The sequence below is a fragment of the Camelus dromedarius genome, chromosome 4 (genome assembly GCF_036321535.1).
Source record: "Camelus dromedarius isolate mCamDro1 chromosome 4, mCamDro1.pat, whole genome shotgun sequence".
Taxonomy (NCBI): Eukaryota; Metazoa; Chordata; class Mammalia; order Artiodactyla; family Camelidae; genus Camelus; species Camelus dromedarius.
In genome coordinates this window covers 43,029,391-43,053,588 of record NC_087439.1, presented here as the reverse complement: position 1 = coordinate 43,053,588, position 24,198 = coordinate 43,029,391, and the positions used below count along the sequence as shown (strand labels likewise).

The window sequence follows — 24,198 nt, the reverse complement described above, 5'->3', positions numbered from 1 at the left end:
TGGCACTATGGCTTGATGATAAGTCAGGAGAATATATACACAAAGCAACCTGGCAGCTTGGCAACTTGGGCAGGGCCTTGTTCTACGATGTCAGACAAAGAAGCTGACATGCCATAGGTGGTGGAAGACTCCTCATTACTTACTGCATCCTGAGACTATGTCAAAATGGTAAAATCTTTCCAGAAGAAGAAAAACTACTAAAAAAAAAAAAAAACTGTCTTAGTATCTATATTTCCAGCTTTTATGAACTGAATTAGCTCTGTAACATTTCACTACTGTCATTGATGAACCATTTTATTGTTATATCATCCTTTATTATCATAACAACAGAAGACTTGAAATTCCATCATTCAAAACTGCAGCACTAAATTCCTTCCCCAAAATTCTAGGAGGTTTCAGATAACCAACAAACACAGCACCTATTAGGCCGGTATTAGGTATTCCAAGTGACTCAGCCAGGTACAATACAGGTAACTAAGTATGACTCAGCCAAATACAATACAGTAAAAACACAAGGAAGTGAAAAATTATGCAGGTCTCCTAAGTGGATATATTTCAATATGATTTCAGAATTGAATATAGATTTTATACTGCTCATTACTTATCTGATGTTTTTGGGTTTTCCAATAACACAAACTACAGTTTAAAAAAATCTTTCATGATACTTGTATCTACTCTGCTAGCTGCACTGCACATATACATTGAATGGGTAGGACACCCTGAGACCTTAGACAATATCTTACCTAGCAACATTTGAGTAATGCTTATATAAAAATAGTTGAACATCACAAAACAGGTGCATTTGTCCACCTGAAAAACTTACCACTGGAAAAAAATACCATTAAGTTTCAACTTCAAGAAATATTTGAGAAAGCTGTGAAGCAGTAAGTCACAGGTCCCCTAACTGGCAGAATGGCTTGAGTTTTAGTCGACACTACTGAACAAATTGTTGACTCTACACTTGGAACCATGGCCAATAATCTTGCACCTACAATACACTACCTGAAGACCTCCAATCACTAGACCCAAATAAAATTCTAGGAAATAACTGTTTCCCAGTCGTCTTACATGCAATCGGTTTTCTTCCCCCAATTAAGTGACAAAATAAAGGAGAAAGAACTACTTTTACTTTATCATCATTCACTCAAATGATGATAAAGAGAAAGCCTAGCCTCTGAAGAAAACCAACTTATCGTCATAGCTTGATCAAGATGGATAAACCAGTGCAAGTCTGGCATACTTCCCATACGGAGACACAGTCTCTGTCTTTTCTGCTCCCTCCTCCTTCACTTTTCCCCATGGGGCTTCTTTTTCCAGTCTCCATTATCAATAAACCCTTGGCACTCAAAATCCCACAGGGTTTACTAATTACAGTATTACGCCTCATGATCAGAATATCATAATTATTGCTATCATCCTAAGATTCACTCTCCCAGAAGAAAGGAGATGTCTGCTCAATAGTCAGTTCTCCTCTTGAGACTGTTGGATAATCCATCACTTTCAGACATTCTTCTGGACTCTCTATGTCAGGTTACTGAGTGTGACCACTGAGGTCTGTTATTCCATTAGTCCTTCCTCTTCTTGGTACAGTTTCTACAGTCCTCAACTATCTCACATACCCCCAATCTCCTTACACAGACAAACTCTATAGACATGTCTATGCCAAAGAGAGAAACAAGCTACTCATCTCTCTTAATAAACTGATAACGTAGAGAAGCAAGCAGCAATGGACTTTTAAAATAATTCAAAAAGAGCCTTCCTGTTCCACAGTATTGGGAGATTCTGCAAGTCACCTCCAGTTATAACTATTATTCATAATCACATCAGCTGATTCTGGTGTTGAAGGTAAAAATTCAACACAATGGTGACTGTGTGTCTTTGTACCCATGCTAATGAACACAGACCACACTTGTAAACTTGGAAAGTGAGGAGGAAGCAAAGTGGGTCATTTCATATTCTTCCAAGTTTTCAGTCTCCTTGGCCTTCACCTTGTTTTCTTTTCCCTCTCAGTTGCTCATTAGATACGCAAAATTCAGATGTACAAAAATATTCCTGAACACTGAGCAAACCTTCCATTTTGACCATTGCTCCACACAGACTTGTATACTTCAGTTTGCCACACCAAATTTCTTTTCACAAAGCCAAGTCTGCTTTCAGGGGCAAAACTGCTTTTGATTTTTCATGTCGTCAGTAGGAATTAATGCAAAACTACGAAGGCTGATTTTTACTGTCATGAGATCTATTTTACTTTTGTTGTGGGAGAAACTACCTGAATGCCTACTTTAACTGCAACGACATGGAGACTGTTAAACAGACCGCACAAAAACACCTCCAGTGTGACAATAAATAAAATGCTATTGCTTCACTAAGTGGTCAGATTGTGCCCCAGGACAGAACAAAACAAGTACATCCAAAGTTAAAAGGCAGGCAAGTGCCACCCAGGGAAGGGACAAGTGCCTGGTTCGAGGTCCCTGAGTACAGCATGCACATCAGGCTCCAGCGGTACAGAGTTTATTTACAGAAAGAGGAGAGATAGAATACACAAGATCCAGTCCCTTGCAATGCATTGTTCCCCCAGAGCAGCCAACATGCTGGGCAGTGAGGCTGCAGGAACTCCACTTTGTGCTACAGCAGAAGGACTCCAACCTTCACCCTTTGGGGTCTGAAATACAGAAAGCTGGAGGTGTGACCAAGAGCTATAGAAGCACGCATAGCTAAACAGTTCCAAGAAAAGTGTGCAAGTGCCGGATACAGAGGGACCAGGGATGAATGTACTGGCTGAGCTCTGAGCTCTTTGTACGCAGTGCAATTTGCAAGCTTGCCAGAGTGTCATTTACTAAGCACAAGGTTCACAGAACCTTGGGAACACAGAAGAGGTGTCCAGCTGCACTTGGACCCTTCCCACACTGACATAAACCTTTCTTTCGAAAGACTGAAACATGTACTATAATCAATTATACTATTTATACATCACAAGCAGTTCAGAGATTAAAAATTCCTTTGCTTATATAATCACGGTTGATCTTCTCAACAACCCACCGAGTAGGCAGACGGTATGCTATTATCCTCGTTTCCAAGTGAAGAACAAACTGTAATTCAAAGAGATTTAGGAATCTACCCAAAAGCCCACTGTAAATGAGTGATGCAATTACTTAGAGTTATGATTCTGGTCAGCTGTGGTTTGTTTTTTTTTTTTACATTTTTTCATTGAGTTATAGTCATTTTACAATGTTGTGTCAAATTCCAGTGTACAGCACAACTTTTCACTTATACATGAACATACATATATTCATTGTCACACTTTGTTTTCGCTGTGATTACTATAAGATCTTGTATATATTTCCCTGTGCTATACAGTATAATCTTGTTTATCTGATTCTGGTCAGTTTTGCATGCATTTAAAATCTCTTTTCAATTACCATGTTTTACTTAAGGTTTAAAAGATTAGAAACAATAATGCTTTCTTTGCTATTCTTGTGAAAATGCTGATTAACCTTATTGGAAATTACAAGTGTGAAGATACATATAAAGTTCTTTGCATTGATATCAGATCTTTTATAAAAAGCATTTTATAAATGGAGTTGTTTTTTATTCCACTTATCAAATACATTGGTTGAAATTATGATCTAATTGTAAACTTCAAGTTCTCTAATATAATTTAAAGAGAAACATGAAGAGTTAGTTTTAAAGTTATGGAGGGAAGTATACTCTATTAAAAATTCATATAAGAATAAATTACAGTCTGTGTCTTTATAGAATGTTGAATTTACAGTTATCTATCTCATCATTTAACAATTAGTATGATTTTTTCAATATATCCTGAATTGAAAAATCTGAATTACAGCCAATTCAATAACTATGTATTGGTTGGCCTATTAGGTGTAAAGCCCTCTGCTCACTACTGGAGAGACACAAAGATTAATCCAGCAGGAATCCCACTTTCAAGGAGCTTTTAATGTAACAGAAAAGATAGGACATGGGGAATATTATTATATTACAATACAGAAAAATAGATACTATAAAAAACCTCTATAGAAAAGTAGTAAGGGGAGTTACAGGAACCACACATACTTACAGTAAGTAAATCTGGGAAGGCTTTCTGGAATAGGTGACTTTTAGAAAAGTCTTTTAGAATGAATGAAACGTGAACATATTGAACGCGGTGGAAACGATTTATATTTTGAGTGACTAAAAAATAAGTTATGATGCCAGAAAGTGAAATTCAGCCTACATAATAATAAGTGAATTACAAGATAAGTTTGCAGAAGAAGGCTTTCCAGTTCATAGAAGGCTTTAAACAACTAAGAAATTTGGATTTAAATAATTTTATGTGGTTAAGCATACCAGGTTCTATCAATTGCTTGAATTCTCTGGCAATTCTCTTAAGCCCTAAAACCTCTATCAATAAAATGTGTTTTATTGAGTTCTATCTATTCATGAAAATATTCTGTGCAATTAAATCCAGTCTTGTCCATTAAGAATATAAAGAAATTAATTTATTGCCAAAACACTGCCTCAATGCAATCTCATGCTTCATATAATGTAGAAGAAATATTTTAAAATTTGCTGAAAAAGCATAAGAAAACTGGTTAAATGTATGAATGCATGTCAATATAACTTAAAACTTTTATTAAATTTACTGAAATTTTTCTCTGAAAAATCTATTACTATTTCTAATAATAATGTTATACGAGTCAACCTTTTCTGAATATATATTACATACCAGGTGCTATGTAAAATTTGGGTTATCATCCCCTATCTTTGATCATCACAACAGCTCTGTAATTTGGGAATTACTAATGCTATTATGTAGAAGATGAATTCAAGGTTCAGAAGTACCCAAGACTGCACAGTACAATACGTTTTGGACATGGGACAATGACCCAAGTCAGCCAAGCTACAAAGCTGGTGTCACTTATTTTTGCTACCCTAAACACCAAACTAGTATCTCTAATGGTAAACCTGATTTCTGAAGATATTAATACATGAGTTTTCCAGATACTAATACAACTCTTCCAGGATAAAAAAAAATAAGTGAATTATTTTCTTTTTTCCCCCTCAAACACAGGAAAAAAGGTTATCTTTAAGGAATAGCAGCAATTCCATGGATACTAAAGTGAAGATAAGACAGAATTACAGTCTGTAAGAATCCATTCTATCCACACTTTTATATAAACTCTCCTGGAACTGATACTAATGTTAAAAAATGTTAAGCCAATTTCAAGCATAACCAGTTCCTGTGAATCCCAAGTCACATGGAGCTTGAAAAGTGATACAGTACATATAAAATTTAATTTCCCTCTATTAAAAAACATCCTGCTGATGCAGAACTTCAAACACAAGTCCTAGAAACCAGTGGGGAAATGATGTGATAATCAGAGAGAGAACACTGGTGAGAAGGCCCCCTTGGCAAAGGACATTTCTTGCAGAACTGGATTTGCTTTAGGGATTCCTAACGGTCAATAGGTAAAAGAGGTTTCATATAATTTCACCCAGTCAGGCTCACCCTCTTCATCTCTAGGCTCCTAATCTATTAGTGATGGTATTTGGAGATGGGGCTTTTGGGAGTTATTTGAGTTATGAAGGTGGGTCCCTCGTGAAAGCGGTTAGTGCCCTTCAAAGAAGAGACCCCCGGAGAGCTCCCTCGGCCCTTTCACCTTGGAGGACGTAGCAAGAGGACGGCTGTCCAGGAAACAGGAACCAGGAACCAGCCTCTCACCAGAAACTAAATCTGCTAGCTAGCACCTTGATTTTGGATTTCTCAGCTTCCAGAACTGTGAGAAATAAATTTCTGTTATTCATAAGCCATTCAGTCCACGGTATTTTTGTTTATAGCAGCCCAAATGGATGAAGACAAGCCACAATCAAGGTGGTTACATTATTTAATTACAACTGGAGGATCCCAAAGGAGTTTGATTTAATGACTTACTCCTGGCTGGGATTTAAATATGAAGACATCTCCCAACTAGCATTTTACTGCAAAAAAGTGCATAATAAACAACAACTGTGTCATAATACATTTTATTACAACAGAGGACAGTGACTTAGAACTAACTTTATTTTAGATAACTTAGAAGGTTCATATGAAACTGTCTCAAGTTTTCAGGGAAAAGGCCTTTTGGTTAAATCTTAAGGCATGATGGGAATTTTCTATTGTTAAAACTATGTTATATTACTAATTTCTTATTAAAATTGACAACTGCATTATTTAAGTGGCAACTACTTTATTATTTAAGTACATGAAGTTAAGCTTGAAATTTACAGCTTAATCTTTTCAGGATCTTTCAAGTAAGATACTGAGGTTTTCTTTCCTTTCCCACTCACACTTATAATTTTTGAGATAATTCTATCAAGTACCTTAGCAAATCTTTAACTTGGTCTTTTCAATCAATTTTGATAGCTATTTCTATGTCCCCTACTGAGGTTTTCACTACAAAGCTTGCAGTTAATCTGGTTAAGATCTGATCCTCTTCAAAAGCAAATAATAACTCCACCTTACACAGTTAAAGAGTGAAGCATTTATCTTAACCCAGAAGACTTCCTTCACGTACTAACGCAGCCTATTTTTAAAAGATTTGTTATAATATCCATGAGGATCAAGAATATCTCTCTTTTATTTTTCTACTTGGCATGTTCTGCACCTAGATAGATTAACATCCCCAAGGAAAGTTTCTCAATTGTCATTCATCTACCCAAAGCCCCAAGTTTAATTTCAGAGTGTTTGATCAGTATGAGGAGGGAGAAAAGAGACAGATGTTGATTGTAAGCACATGATCAAAATAAAATATCAGCACAATAGGACGTTAAACAGATTTAAATGACACAAAATAGTTCCTCAATACTGCTGCTTTTCTTGTTCGCTCTCTTCACTTTGGGATGTGAAGGTGAGCTTGCTTTGGGGGGTGGGCTCACAAGGTTCTTTTCTTCCCCAGCCTTATTCAGATACAACTGACACATAACACTGTGTGAGTTTAAGGTGTACAACATGTTGATCTGATACATTTATAAACTGCAAATGACTACCAGGCAAGGTTCTTTCCGATGATATAGGAGCCAACCGTGGCTCAATAGCTCATCTTATTTTTATAGGTTAAATTATTGTTTTATTTCAGTTATATGCCCAGATCACATTCTCCACCTGTTACACTATTATTTATTTATCTTTTTCATCAATTATAATTTTTATGTGTAATGTTTGTAATGATTTTTTAAAATCAAGAAAGAGATGGAAATTACTGTGATGGACACTATAAAAAAACTGAGCACCCTAAAGCCATCCAATAGTCTCTTCTCCTTCATCTTCCTCTACTGGAGAGGCAAGGTTTAGAAATGTGATCCAGTCTTGGCCACTGCTATGTAAGTAGAAATCACGGGGCGTGTGAGAGGGGAGGACTTGGGCAAGTGCTTTTAAAAGACTGTCCTTTTTTGTCTTCTTCCACCTTCCCCCTTCTAATCCAGCCTGCAAAAGAGAACTGACACCTGAGAACACAGAAGTCATCTCGCAATCATAATGACGAAGGCCAGAAGGGGGACCATATAGTCATAATCCACGCCTTTTTTCTTCCTCCTTTCATTATTAATAAAATGCATTGAAATTAAAAGGAAGTTGGGGTTCTGGGAAGATGACTGTGATAACAACTGACAAACCTTTTGTGTGATGCTGTAGAGCAAGTTTGCTCTTTCCCTCCTTCCCTGGATACTGATTCCATTTTTCACTCAACCTGCTTCACACTGAGGGTGTTATGATTCAAACATCATCAGAGAAAAGCTGGCACCATAATATGAAGCTACTTCTTGCCACTACAGGATTTTCCAATGTTATAATATTCACAGACACTCGATTCAGTGGGCAGGACAAGGAATTTCTTTCAAGAAGGAAAAATGAATAAATCCCGAATGCCCCCTTGAAGTAACACATGTGTGGACCACCTTAACAGTTCATTTGCTTTGGTTATTCTTTCTCCTTTGAGCAAATTCTTAGGAGCCCAGAAGCTCAAAGCGTGTGCAGCTTCAGAACTCAGCAAATGTCAGAGTTGGCAACTACACGTGCTGGAGGCTCCTCAAGCTCTATTTTTGTTACGCTAGGCCCAGTGAGGACGTACAAAGTTCTGCTAGAGTCTGTTTCCAGCAGCGACCCTCTGACTGGTCCTAACCAGTATTTGCAGTTTGGAGCCTGGGTGCTGATTCAGGAACTACCCTCAGGGGCCACTGCAGACCCCAAGTGTCCAAGAGTTTCTCCCTGCCTCTAATTTTACTCTTTTTGGTTCTCATTGCTTTCATTGCTCTCTAATGCCTTTACAGATAGCACTTTTGTAATTAATTGGCTTCTCTATTGGTTGTTAGCGAGAGTCTTGGGCAACTGTGAACTATTTCATCCTTCTTGGAAACTGAAGGTTTCTATTGTTTTGAATTTGTATTCAACTGAAACCCTCATTTGCTTACACTTCAAGTAGTAAAAGGCATATAGAGAACAATGTGTATCAAACACCAGCGTACCCTCCACCAAGCTTAAGTAAATGTTTGCCCACTTTCCAACCTAATAAATAAACCACTGCAAGTACAACAGAAAGTCCTTGCATATAATTCCCTCCCACAAATTATTCATTATCCTGAACTCAATATTTATCACTCTTATACATCTGCACACCCTTTATTTGCACCCACCCATAACCACATACACAGACTCCTATTCTGAGTTTGTGTTCAAACTCAAAATGCACTATTTAGTAGTTGTGGTGCATTTCTAACCTTGATATAAATGGTGTTATACACTGTATTCCCTTGTGCAACCTGCTCTTAACAAATTCAACTTTAATTTAAAATTTGTGTTGATACATACAGTTTTTGTTACACGCTTTCACTGAGTGTTTGAATTTTTTCTGTTCCTTTGCTACTGCAATCAATCCAGCTGTGAAAATCCTTATGCACTTTCTCCTTTCACAGGCATAGGAGTTTCTCTAGAATATACACCTAAAGGGAGAATTGCTGGGTCAAAGGTTATATGCATCTTCAAAGTGAGCGAACTGCTCTTCACTTTGACAATACTAATTTAAATGCCATCCACATTTCATGGGAGTTTCAGATCCTCTACACTCTCACTAATACTTAGATTATTTAGCCTTTAATTTTGACAATCTGATTGTATGAACTGGTAACTCATTTTCATATTTTTTAAATTTGTTTTCTTATTTATTGAAGGAATTTCTAGACATGCTAAGTATTAATGCTTTTGTATCATATGTTTTGTAAAACCTTTTCTCTGTGGTTTTTCTTTTTCACTTTATTGAGTCTTTTAACGTACAGACATTTAAAACTTCAAAGTATTCATTTATATCACTTCTTTTTCTTTATAGTTTATGTATAATTGTTGTCATAAGAAATTCCTACCCTAAATTTTCTCCTAAATGCCTTAAATAATTACTTTATACGTTTTAGTTTTAAAACAATCCATAATTAGTATCTGAATAAGGTATGAGGGAAGTATCCAGTTTTTTTTTTATATGTGAAGCCAGTGGACTCAGTATTCCTTTATTGATTTGCAATGCCACCTGTATCATCTACCAAGTTGTCAGGAATGCATATATTGCTTTTTGAATATCTATTTAATTCCATTCATCTATTTGTTCCCTTACCTTATAATTTGTCTTCAAAATTAGCTACCTATTCTTGGCATTTTCTGCTTTGTGCAGATTATTAGCATTAGTTTTATTCATCAAGATGGCTGAGATTACACTTTATAAGCACAAAATCCCCACAGATTTTTAGAGACTTAAAAAAGTGGCTCCCCTCCGAGTGGTGAGTCAGGGATTTAGGCTACTTCATCTATGGCCCCATGGCCATCTCAGGGGCTTGAAGGTCACCTTGATGCACACCAATTCCTATGCTGTCCTATCTCTTGGGTAGTGCTAATCACCTGGCCAAACTAAATGTGTGAGAAACTGGGAAATGCAAAGGCACACAGTTTCTGCTATATATATAAACATTTGTGCAAAACCCATTATAACTTTACTTCTATTTCATTGAATTCATAGATAAATTTTAAGAGAATTGATTTTTTTTAAAAATAAGACTTTAATTATTTAGAGCAGTTTTAGGTGCACAGCAAAACTGAGGGGAACATAGGGAGATTCTCTCCTGCTCCTACAATGTCTGTCCTCCCCCATGATAATTAAGATTATCAACATCCCCCAGCACAGGAGTACATTTGTTACAACTGATGAACCCACACTGACACATCATAATTATCCAAAGTCCACAGTTCACAATATAGTTCACTCTTGGTGTTACACGTTCTATGGGTTTAGACAAATGTATAATGGAATATATCAATAAACAGGGTATCACACAAAATCTTTTCACTGTTACAAAAATTCTCTGTGCTCTGCCTGTTTATCCCTCTCAACCACCTAATCCCTGGCAACCACTGATCTTTTTATTGTCTCCACAGTTTTGCCTTTTCCGGAATGGTATATAATTGAATTCATATAGTATGCAGCCTCTTTCAGACTGGCTTCTTTAACTGAGGTAATATGCATTTAAGATTCTTCTATGTCTTTCACGGCTTTATAGCTCACTTCTTTTCAGTGCTGAATAATATTCCATTATCTGGATGTATTACTGTTAATTTACCCATTCACCCACTGAAGGACCTCTTGGTTGCTTCCAGGTTTTGACAATCATGAATTAGTTCCTATAAACACTGGTGTGCAGGTTTTTGTGTGCATAAAATTTTTCAGCTCTTTTGAGTAAGTACTAAGGAGTGTAACAGCTAGAATGTATGGCAAAAGTATATTTACTTTTGTAAGAAAGCACCAAATTGTATTTCAAAGTGGTTTTACCATTTAGTATTTCCATCAGCAATGAATGAGAGTTCCTGTTGCTCCACATTCTCATGAGCATTTAGTGTTGTCAGTGTCTTCGACTGTGGTCATTCTAATAGATACGTAGTGCTATCTCGTTGTTTTAATTTGCATTTCCCTGATAACACAAGATGTGGAACATCTTCTCACATGTTTATTTACAGTCTATCAATTTTCTTTGGTGACGTATCTGTTAAGGTCTTTGGTACATTTTTAATCGGGTTGTTTGTTTTCTTACTGTTGAGTTATAACAGTTCTTTATATATTTTGGATAATTGTCTGGATTCATTTTTTCACATATAGATGTCTAGCTGTTCTAGTCCCATTTCCTTTGTCAAAGATCAGTTGGCCATATTTATGTGAGTCTATTTCTGTTTTGTCCAATTGATCTGTCTATTCTTTTGCTAAAATCACACACTACTGCAGCTTTATAATAAGTCTGGAAGTCAGGTAGTGTTGGTTTTCCAATTTTGTTCTTCTTCAATATTACGTTGACTGTTCTGAGTCTTCTGCCTCCCCGTGTAAACTTCAGAATCAGTTTGCCTATGTTCATAAAATAACTTGATAGGATTTTGCTGGAATTGTTTTGCACCTACAGATCATGTTTGGTGTAACTGAATCATTATAATATTGAGTCTTCCTATCTGAGAACATGAAATATCTCTCCATTTATTTAGCTCTTTGATTTAATTCATCAGTGTAAACACTGATTTCTTCATATAGAGTTTGTACATATTTTGTTAGATTTATACACAAGTGCTTCTTTTTAAGGGGTGTTAGTATACATGATACTGTGTTTTAAATTTCAAACCCCATTTGTTCATTGCCAGTATACAGAAGAGCTTGACTTTTGTACAGTAACCTTGTATCCTGCAACCTTGCTATAATCCTATTAGTTCCGGGAGATTTTTGGTCAATTCTTTTGGATTTTTTTAAACAGACTATCATGTCATCAGTTTTATCTCTTCTGTCCCAGTCTGTCTACTTTTTCTTTCCTATTCTTGTCTTATTGCATTAGCTAGAACTTCCAGAATAATGTTGAAAAATAGTGGTGAAAAGGGACTTAAGTAGTATCTTTCTAATACTGAATATTTATGCTTATAAATGCAGTATAAATTTTCCTAATTTATTTAGATTTTCTTTATAAAACCTCTCACTTAAGAGAAATGGAATTAGTTACAGAGCTACAGAACCCTGTGAGGGTGGGATGATTCAATTCTGCACATTGATGCATTCCCTCCATAAACTCTGATGGTCTATCGAGTATCTGCTAAGCTCTGTGTACCAAGGCCAAAAACTAAGATGACTAAAATTCTGTTTATTCTAGCTTAACACTTTGATGACTCCTGTACACTTTAACTTACGATCTAAGAAATAATACATTCTGTCCACTGTGTGTAACCATTTTGACCTTACTCATTTTTCCTAAAATGGAAAATTAGGTCACTTCCTTAAAAAAATCTTGGAAATATGCAATCTTATTTTTTCAGCCCAAAACTTTCAGTGTTTAGAAAGAAAGATCAATGAAATAGATATCGATAGCCTACTAGATCAAGATTTCAAAAAAGGAGTGATCAAATTGCTGAAGGAATTAAAACAGATAGTGTTTAGAGATATAAAATATGTCAAAAATGAAATTGAAGCTATAAAGAAGAGCCAAGTAGAATGCGTAAACTCATTGACAGAGATGAGGAATGATCTAATAGCTGTGCAAAGCCGACTAGATAATGCAAAGGAATGCATTAGTGATCTAGAAGACAGGACAATAGAAAGCACCCGTTCAGAAGAACTACAAGATAAGCAAATAAAAGATAATGAAAATAGCATAAGGGACCTATGGGATAATATAAAGCATCCCAATCTTCGCATAATAGGGGTCCCAGAAGGGGAAGAAAGATCAAAGGGGATTGAAAAGGTTTTTGAAGAAATCATGACTGAAAACTTCCCAAACTTAAAGAAGGAATCAGATATCCAAGTACAGGAAGCTCAGAGGGTCCCAAACAGGAAGAATCCAAATAGACCCACACCAAGGCATATCATAATCAAGATGGCCAGAGTCAAGGATAAAGAAATGATTCTAAAGGCAGCAAGAGAAAAGCAAAGAGTAAGTTACAAGGGAACCCCCATAAGGCTCTCAGCTGATTTCTCTACACAAACACTACAGGCCAGAAGGGAGTGGCAAGATATATTCAAAGCCCTGAATGAAAAAAAGATGCAGCCTAGGATGCTTTATCCAGCAAGGCTATCCTTTAGGATAGAAGGAGAAATAAAGAGTTTCACAGACAAAAAAAAAAAAGCTGCAGGAGTTTAGCAACACTAAACCCATGCTAAAAGAAATATTGAAAGGGCTATTCGAAATAGAAAAGAAGCAGGATGCTACAGAAATGAGAAACTCACAACTGGAAAGGTGATAACTCATGAATTACAAATAAAGTAAACACGAAATTATAAAAGAAGACATACAAATCACTGAAAATGGGAGAGGGAGGCAGGGAAATATAGAATATATTTTTTTCTTTCTTTTTTAAATTTTTTTTAACAGTAGGATGGGTTTGAGATCATGTTACTATCAGTTTAATAAAAACAGTTATAGTAATGGGCTAATAGATTTACAAAAAAGGGTAACCACAAGCCAAAAACTTACAAGGGAGTCACAAAAATTAAATAAAATCCATGATAATACAAAGGAAAATTACCAAACCACAAAAGGAAGAAGAAAGGAACAAAGAGGATATACCAATTCAACTGCAAAGATAAGTTCAAAATGGCAATAAACACACATCTATCATTAATTACTGTAAATGTTAATGGACTAAATGCTCCAGTCAAAAGACATAGAGTGGCAGACTGGATAATAAAGCAAGAACCTTCAATATGCTGCATACAAGAGACCCACTTTAGGGAGAAGGACACATATAGATTGAGAGTGAAAGGATGGAAAAGGATATTCCATGCAAACAGAAAAGCCAAAAAAAAGCAGGTGTTGCAGTACTGATTTCAGACAAAATAGACTTTAAAACAAAGGCCATAAAGAAAGATAAAGAAGGACATTTTATAATGATTAAAGGAGTGATACAAGATGAGGATATTACACTTGTTAATATATATGCACCCAATATAGGAGCACCTAAGTACATACAAGAATTACTAACAGAGATAAAGGGGGATATTGATGGGAATACAATCATAGTTGGAGATTTTAACACTGCATTAACATCACTAGACAGATCTTCCAGACAGAAAATAAACAAGGCAACAGAGAAATTAAATAATACAATAGAAAAACTAGATTTGGTGGATATTTTCAGAGCATTACACCCCCCAAAAATAGGATATACATTCTTTTCAAGTGCACATGGAACATTTTCCAGGATCGATCATGTACTTGGGCACAAAAGAAACCTCAACAATTTTAAGAAGATAGAAATTATCTCAAGCATCTTTACTGACCACAATGCCATGAAACTGGAAATCAACAACAGAGAAACAAAGGAGAAAAATAGGAAAGTATGGAGATTAAACAATATGTTATTGAAAAAACAATGGGTCAATGAGGAAATCAAAGTTGAAATTAAAAAATACCTTGAGACAAATGATAATGAAAGCACAACCACTCAAAACCTATGGGACACAGCAAAGGCAGTGCTAAGAGGGAAGTTTATAGCGATACAGGCCTTCCTCAAAAAAGAAGAACAATCTCAAATAAACAATTTAACCCTGCACCTGAATGAATTAGAAAAAGAAGAACAAAAAGCCCCAAAAAGCAGCAGAAGGAAGGAAATAATAAAGATCAGAGAGGAATTAAATACAATAGAGATTAACAAGACCATAGAAAAAAATCAACCAAACCAAAAGCTGGTTTTTTGAAAAAGTAAATAAAATTGACAAACCTCTGGCCAAACTCACAAAGAAGAAAAAAGAGAGAGCACAAATTAGCAAAATAAGAAAGGAAAATGGAGAAATTACAACAAACAAAATAGAAATACAGAATATCATATGAGAATATTATGAAAAACTATATGGAACCAAACTGGATAACCTAGAGGAGATGGACAAGTTTCTGGAAACATACTGTCCACCAAGACTGAATCAAGAAGAATCTGAACACTTGAACAATCCGATCACTAGAAAGGAAATAGAAATAGCAATTAAAAACCTCCCTACAAATAAAAGTCCAGGACCAGACGGCTTCACCGGGGAATTCTACCAAACATACAAAGAAGAACTCATACCAGTCCTTCTCAAACTCTTCCAGAAGATTGAAAAGGAGGGAATACTCCCAAACTCATTCTATGAAGCCACCATCACCCTGATTCCAAAACCAGGCAAAGACACTACAAAAAAAGAGAATTATAGGCCAATATCACTGATGAACATAGACGCCAAAATCCTCACCAAAATTTTAGCAAATAGAATCCAACAACACATAAAAAAGATTATACATCATGACCAAGTGGGGTTCATTCCAGGGACACAAGGCTGGTTCAACATACGCAAGTCAATCAATGTAATACATCACATCAACAAGAGAAAGGACAAAAACCACATGATCATCTCAATCGATGCAGAAAAAGCATTTGATAAAATTCAACACCCATTTATGATAAAAACTCTCGCCAAAGTGGGTATAGAGGGAACATATCTCAACATCATAAAAGCTATATATGACAAACCTACAGCCAGCATAGTACTCAACGGTGAAAAACTCAAAAGCTTCCCACTAAAATCTGGGACAAGACAAGGATGCCCACTATCACCACTCCTATTCAACATAGTCCTGGAAGTCCTAGCCACAGCAATCAGGCAAGAGAAAGAAATAAAAGGGATCCAAATTGGAAAAGAAGAGGTAAAAGTGTCACTATATGCTGACGACATGTTACTATATACAGAAGACCCTAAAAGGTCCACACAAAAGCTACTAGAGCTGACTGAAGAATTCAGCAAGGTAGCAGGTTACAAAATTAACGTTCAAAAATCAGTTGCATTTCTTTACACTAACGATGAATCAACAGAAAAAGAAAGTAAAGAAACAATCCCCTTTAAAATAGCACCCAAAGTAATAAAATACCTGGGAATAAATCTAACCAAGGAGGTGAAAGAATTATACTCAGAAAACTATAAATCATTGATGAAAGAAATTAAAGAAGACTTTAAAAAATGGAAAGATATTCCATGCTCTTGGATTGGAAGAATCAATATTGTTAAAATGGTCACAATGCCCAAGGCAATCTACAGATTTAATGCAATCCCTATCCAATTACCCAGGACATATTTCACAGAACTAGAAAAAATCGTAATAAAATTCATATGGAACCATCAAAGACCTAGAATTGCCAAAGCATTACTGAAGAGAAAGAAAGAGGCTGGAGGAATAACTCTCCCAGACTTCAGACAATACTATAGAGCTACAGTCATCAAGACAGCATGGTATTGGTACCAAAACAGACATATAGACCAATGGAACAGAATAGAGAGCCCAGAAATGAACCCACAAACTTTTGGTCAACTAATCTTCAACAAAGGAGGCAAGAATATACAATGGAATAAAGACAGTCTCTTCAGCAAATGGTGTTGGGAAAACTGGACAGCAGCATGTAAAACAATGAAGCTAGAACACTCCCTTACACCATATACAAAAATCAACTCAAAATGGATCAAAGACTTAAACATAAGACAAGACACAATAAACCTCCTAGAGGAACACATAGGCAAAACATTATCTGACATACATTTAAAAAATTTTCTCCTAGAAGAAATAAAAGCAAGAATAAACAAATGGGACCTAATGAAACTTACAAGCTTCTGCACAGCAAAGGAAACCAGAAGTAAAACAAGAAGAAAACCTACAGAATGGGAGAAAATTTTTGCAAGTGAAACTGACAAAGGCTTGATCTCCAGAATATATAAGCAGCTCATACGACTCAATAAGAAAAAAATAAACAACCCAATCCAAAAATGGGCAGAAGACCTAAACAAGCAATTCTCCAAGGAAGACATACAAATGATCAAAAGGCACATGAAAAAATGCTCCATATCACTAATTATCAGAGAAATGCAAATCAAAACTACAATGAGGTATCACCTCACACCAGTCAGAATGGCCATCATTCAAAAATCCACAAATGACAAATGCTGGAGAGGCTGTGGAGAAAGGGGAACCCTCCTACACTGCTGGTGGGAATGCAGTTTGGTGCAGCCACTATGGAAAACAGTGTGGAGATTCCTCAAAAGACTAGGAATAGACTTACCATATGACCCAGGAATCCCACTCCTGGGCTTGTATCCAGAAGGAACCCTACTTCAGGATGACACCTGCACCCCAGTGTTCATAGCAGCACTATTTACAATAGCCAAAACATGGAAACAGCCTAAATGTCCATCAACAGGTGACTGGACAAAGAAGATGTGGTATATTTATACAATGGAATACTACTCAGCCATAAAAATCAACAACATAATGCCATTTGCAGCAACATGGATGCTCCTGGAAAATGTCATTCTAAGTGAAGTAAGCCAGAAAGAGAAAGAAAAATACCATATGAGATCGCTCATATGTGGAATCTAAAAAACAAAAATAAAAACAAACAAACAAACAAACAAAAACAAAGCATAAATACAGGACAGAAATAGACTCATAGACAGAGAATACAGACTTGTGGTTGCCAGGGGGGTGGAAGATGGGAAGGGATAGACTGGGATTTCAAAATTGTAGAATAGATAAACAAGATTACACTGTATAGCACAGGGGAATATACACAATGTTATGATAACTCACAGAGAAAAAAATGTGACAATGAGTGTGTATATGTCCATGAATGACTGAAAAATTGTGCTGAAAACCAGAATTTGACACAACATTGTAAAGTGATTATAAATCAATAAAAAATGTTAACAAAAAAAATTTCAGTGTTTACCTTATTCACACAGGAGAATGCAACAAGAGTTGCTAGATCCAGTCTTTACTGTTTCAAAGCTTTTACCATTTAGCAGTGAAAAGAAGGCAGTACACACTTAAGAAGCTTTCTCTAATTGACTGAGGGGAATACAGAGAACTGGTCCAATGATAGTAATAACATTGATAATTCTTTATAGCTAGTAACTTAAGAAAACAAATGCATATCAATAATTGTTTCTTTAACAGACTACTTTTATGCTTTTTCCATAGTAAGTGGTAAAAACCCATCAAATACAAAGGCAGATTTGTTTCAACATGGCTGTAAGGACCTGAAGTTCAAAACTGAAATACAGATATCCCATGCAGCAGCGAAGTAACTAACAACATTGTTTTTAGAAATAAATCACTCAAAGAGAGAACATTTGAAAGTAAAGGAGGTGCATTCTTTGTTATTTTTTAAATTGCTAGGGTGACAGCTACCAAATGAATACTCAAGTTGACTGCAGCAGCCTGAAAGAATTAATTATACACCCCAAATGCTAAAGTTATTGCTAGAAAATAAATTATACAGGAAACCCAGCTGGTCAGACATTTCTTCACAAAGCAGATGTATTTTGGGAAAGGTTTTATTGTGGTGTGTGTATATGCATGTGTGCACATGTGGGAGTGTAGTGTGTGTGTGTGTGTGTTTGAAGAGTGTAGCAAAGGAATGGATAAGAGATGGATACTCTCTCTCCAGAAATGACTTTATGCATTTCAATCCTCATAGCATATTACCCGTGGCCCCTGGTAAGCACCTGCATTACTGGAAGCCACAAAAAGGATACCCTATGACTTTCCTGTAGTGGAGAGTACTTTTCAGTTAAAATTAGAGGACGAGTTCACCTCCAACTATCATATTAAACCAGCCTTCAAGTAACACTGGTACTGTTCAACACTGTGATCCTGCTTCACCCAGCCATGGCTTCTCTGTATCTAATCTTACCCAGAAGAGGGACGGAGAGGTAAGGAGGGAGGTAAACCTCGGAAAGCGGGAGAAGAACTGTAAGTTCTGTTGTTCCCACCTGGCCCTACTCGAAGAGGAGGGAGTTTCCAGGTAGAACTCTATGCTCAATTGTGGCTACAAGCTGGGCTTACATTTGGCTGGGCCTTCTGGGCCAAATTCAGGGCAAATTTGAAGAAACGGAACTTTGAGGGGAAAAAGTTTAAAACTTTTAAAATTATTGCAGGTCATTTATTGATTTAAGAAAAAAATGAAAATTACTACATGAAAATACTACATCTACCAGGTTAGAAATTTAATGGTAGACTGGTAAAGAGCAAAAAAAAACATTTTAAAAGAGGAATTAATTACTAAAAAGCATCTGTATTTTAAAGGAGACAAAGAATGGACCTAGGGAACGAAGACAGTCAGCTTAATTTCTACACCTATAAAAAGAACTAGACAAAATACTTCTCATTCAATTGTCAAGTACCTAAAAAAGAATGGAACATTACCATCAGTCTTGCTAGACCAATGTAACCTGCTTTTATGTAAGAATGCCCCAGTTGACCAGACACTGTGCTCACAGTGCTGCGGCAGCAACACCTTTCTGAGATTAATTTGAATGCCAAGTAATTATTGAGTCTGATCAGCATCTCTGTTGATGACCATAGAGTAAGTGCCTTCTGGGTGGCAAACTTGTCTTTCTGGGTAAATCCTAAAAGCCTAATCAAGCATGAATCCCCATCCTCACCGTTTGAAAGGATGGGGAAAGCGTGCGTGATGTGTAAGGACTCCGCCTCACAATGCTGACTCCGAGAGACCTTCGATGGCCTAAAACAAGGGATCTAAGTTGACATGTAGAAAACTACTTCAATTTGTGAGTCATGCCGGCTGTAAACGTGTAGAAGCAGAGTAAACTCTGTCAGGTTTTGCTCTGGGGTTCCTATCAACAAGACAGAGGAGGCCTTCGATGTCTGTGGGTTCCACATCTGTGCATTAAACCAACCACAGAGAGAAAATACTTGAAAAACAGATTCGAGAAGGTTTCCAAAAGCAAAGCTTAAATTTGGCACATGCTGGCAACTATTTACACAGCATTTTCATTGTATTAACTCTTCTAAGTCATCGAGGGGTGATTTTAAAGTATATGGGAAGATGTGCACAGGTTATATGTAAATACTACTCATCTTACATAAGGGGCTTAATGATCTGTGGATTTTGGTATACCCTGCGGGTGGCGGTGGGGGAGGGTGGCCCTGGAACCAATACCCTTGCAGCTACCAAGGGATGACTGTATTAGCAACCAGTCCACTGCCTGGCAAACATCAGTGAGACAAGGCAAGAACTAGCAATAATGCAAGCAGAATATCTAGGTTTTTGCTTTAAACCAGAGTGTTTTATTTTCTCCCAACAATGTAATCACCAATAAACCAACAAATAAATTAGACTTTGCTACCATTGAGCTGGCGAGCTCTGGCTAAAATTCCAAACCACCCTAGGTCTTCGTTTTCTCATCTCTAAAAATGAAGGTGTTAAATTATTAGATGATTTCTAAAAATCAATGCAGCCCAAAACTATGGTTCTTGAGGATAAACTGGAATTATATGCTTTCTATTAGGCCTATCTATTTAAAATGTAAGTAATTGTAGGCTAAGAAGAGAACGTTTACCAATGGATACTACTAAGATGTCGAGCTGGGAAGGTGGATAGTTTATTAAGAAGTGGTCATCCTTACACAAATAAGACTTCTAAATTAAATGAACAGATGGTCAGAAATATACCTGTGGTCATTAGAAGGGCAGATAAGCTGGTGCACTTCTTAGAATAAAATAAACTGTGCTGCTATTTATTTTCCTTTTGGGAAGGTTTTAAAGAAAACAGGCCAAGAACTAAGAGGTAAAGAGAAATATTTTAAGCTTTTAAGGAGAATGGAGCTTAACCTAGCGACTCAGCCATGTAAGCAAAGCCAAAAAATGTACCTAAAGTTGAAACATAATAGAGGAAATAAAAAGCTTGAGTATTCTAGCAAAAAAGCAACAGTAGCAGAGCTTCAGCAGAAAACCTGAAAAATAAAGCAAGAATATAAATTGACAAAAACTAAAAAAAAGTTACAGAATACAATCAGTTGGAATTTAAGCAAAAACAGACCTAAGAAAACTGATTTTGCCACAATCAAAGAAAAGCAATGTTATATCTATAACATATAATTCTTAAGAGATGATTCAATAATAAGTTTGTACAAATAAACTTCTAGTTATGCTAAAGTATTCATAATTGTTAAAAATACCTCTATATTCACCTTATTCACCATATTTCACCTGTTTTGCAAATAAAATTTAAAATTCCCTGTAAAGAATAGCATCATAAAATATTATCTTTTTCTTTATTGAAGAGAAGCTACACTACCCTCTCTGTGTGGGTGTGTGAGGGTGTGTGTGTGGGTGCATGTGGGTGTGTGTGGGGGGTGTGTGTGTGTGTGAGTGTGTGTGTGGGTGCATGTGGGTGTGTGGGGGGGGGTGGGTGCATGTGGGTGTGTGTGTGGGGGGTTTCTGGGGAGGTGTGTGGGTTTGTGTGTGGAGGGTGTGGAGGGTGTGGGGGTGTGTGGGGGGGGTGTGTGTGGGTGTGTGGGTGCGTGTGGGGGGTGGGGAGGTGTGGGTGTGTGGGTGCGTGTGGGTGCGTGTGGGGGGGGGTGTGGGTGTGGGTGTGTGGGTGTGGTGGGGGTGGTATCTCAAAACAGTTTTGGTTCAAAGATAGTTTCAGAGGGAACTGCAAACCCGAATCAATCAGCTCATGACCTTACAGGTAACTTCAGAAATGACTGCTTCATGCTTCATCAACTGGCTTCAGCATAATGAATTATAAAGCAGGCTTAAATCACCTTGCGGGGACTGTTTAAAAGTGAATAGAGTCCCTTTACTTTCCAATGTATCATTCCTCTTTGAGGAAGATTAGGAGATACCAGATGGTTAGTTGTCCATCCATACTAATCTTAAAGGCAGTCAAATGTCAAATGGTCCACACCATCATTAAGTTCTTTAGTGCACAGTGAGTAAGTCAGTTTTGAGGGTCACTAGTAGACTAACCATAGTAAGTAGCTAAAATTGTGCTGTGTTATATTTATTATCCAATATAAACAGGGTCATGCCCTAAACTGTGTTCAATTATAATATAATAACTGATGCTAAATGATATAGTAATAAAATAAAAATAAGCACCTGAATAAAAGTTTTAGTAAGCTATTATCTGGAAAGCAAGAAAATGATGAGACAGAAGTACAATACTCTCATGCTATAAAGATGAAAAAAAGCATCCTTAAACCTAAACAGGGAGAGTTCCCCGGACCACGAAACACAACTCTGAGAAGAGAGGTTGTTTCCAAGTCTCTTGAGTATGTCCTTCGCGCTCTATTCCCAGTAACCTCACCACAGTTTGGGCAAACCTAGTTCCCTTCCTCCATGAAATATCGCAATCACCAAACCATTTCCCACCTCGCCATCTAAGTCTCACCTCGTGCGTTCTACAAACTGCCGACTGATTATTTCTCACGACATTATCTAGTTCCAACTCTTGAGTTGTTTATCCTGACACTGATAGGATGCTCCCACAGGTCCGAAGCATTCCCCTGCAGAATCACTCCAGGTTATCAGGTAGTTTGAATGCAGACAGAAAGAAATTCAGAAGCCAGTTCTCATCAAGCCACAGTCACTAATGTCTGAGCTTGAGGAAGGCCCTTTCAGCTCCCGCTTCTAACACTAATCTAACACTGAATTTCAGATGATAAAATTCTGTATCTGTACAGCACTCTGGCAGGCACAAAGCAGTGGGAGATTTGAGGACTTAACTTACTCTTAAACAGAGCTGTGACCAATTCTCCCGGTTTTAGCCTGTTTTACTTACTTCCAGCAGTACCTCTCGGCACCCGCAGAAGCCTTCTGGCGATCTGTGAAGTGAGCTCTGCAGTTTCTGGGCCTTCTGTGCCCTTACCTTAGAATTTAACTTTTTTAGGACGGCTAGGTTAGCTACCACTTGTCCATTCACTTTTTGATTTTCAAAATTATGTTGTTCTTGTCTCCTCCTCTTTTCTTTTGGCTTTATGGGTTCATGCCTTTACAAAAGTTACCTGTACTATCATTTTAACAGGATTTTAGAAAAGAGTAAAAGTAAATGCATATATCCAATCTGCCGTCATTACTCAGAATTATTTTTTCTTAAACTTATTTCAAAAAAGTTATGCTCTGAAGGCTAAAATAAGAAAGGTGGCTGCACGGTACTGACACCTGATTAAGGCGTGAAATGTACTGGTTAATAGTGTTGCTTTGTAACTACAGGTCCAAAGAGTCTGGGGGAGGTTTGTACCATCTTATCAGGATTGTTTCTTAACAGTGAGATTGATGATTTGCATTTGGTCTCCATGAGACCTTTACAGGGCCTGCTGAGGGGGCCGATTATACAGCAAAAATCTGTCCCCATGACCAGCAGAGTCATCTGGGCTCAGACCCCATTTAGGGCCCCCTGGTTCCAAGGAATTTTGTACACACATCTGCGGTTCCTAGTCTGAGAGAGAAAGTGCATCCAGTATGGCCTTTGCTCAGAAGGGCAATTGGAGTAGCACCTGCCCTTTCCTGAGCCCTTGCTGTGAAACAGCCTTTGGATGTGATGTGTATCCTTAATTAAATGCTATTGCAATGTTTTATCATCTTTCCTGCAATAAGCTGTAGCTTTGCATGCATTGCCATTTTGGATCCTGGGACTCTTCCTAGGCAAGCTAATACTAGTTAACTGTTCCGTTCGTGCAATCGGTAACCATATAATTTTACATTTTCATAATTTTGCTTCAGTAATTTCTGCACAACAAATTAGTGTGTTACCCTTACTAGGTAAAAATCATTTTCCTTGGTTTCAGGTCGTAATAAAATAAAGCCCTCGGGTACGAGTAAATTAAAACATGCCATTAGGAAATCTTGAAACAAACTTTATAAACAATAACAAATACAAGCCAGCACCAGGCGGCAACGTTAGGTGTATTTTTTGGTGCCATGCGGACAAGTGATAAATCACTGATAACTCATGATTATCATCCTGACACTCCATCATCTATCATAAGGTAATGTGCCTCGCACTGCGAACTGAATGTCATGAACTGAAGCAGTCAAAACAAAGAATTCCAGAGATACAGATTTTCAATCTACATAGACATTTTTACAGAACTGCTACTCTTCGGTTCATCTACGAAGCTCATAAAAAGAAAAAAAGACTCGTAAGAATGGTAATTCTAGCCCATATCCTGCAGGAATTTCGAAAGCCACAGTGATCACTTGAATTGCATTTTGAATCCACATCAGGGCTTGCTCTGAAGCAGGATACTAGCGCGTTTCCAGCCAAAACAGTGCAGCCAGATCTCGCACCTGCTGAAACTCTACTCATCAATCACAGTTACATGTGAGCTGAGTAGCAACAAG

The 24,198-nt window shown here is 37.1% G+C and overlaps 1 protein-coding gene across 1 annotated transcript in view; it reads right to left on the bottom strand.

Moving 5' to 3' along the window:
* Positions 1–24,198, bottom strand: part of B3GALT1 (beta-1,3-galactosyltransferase 1) — a 515,937-nt gene that overhangs the window by 459,000 nt on the left and 32,739 nt on the right. The window lies entirely within an intron of this gene.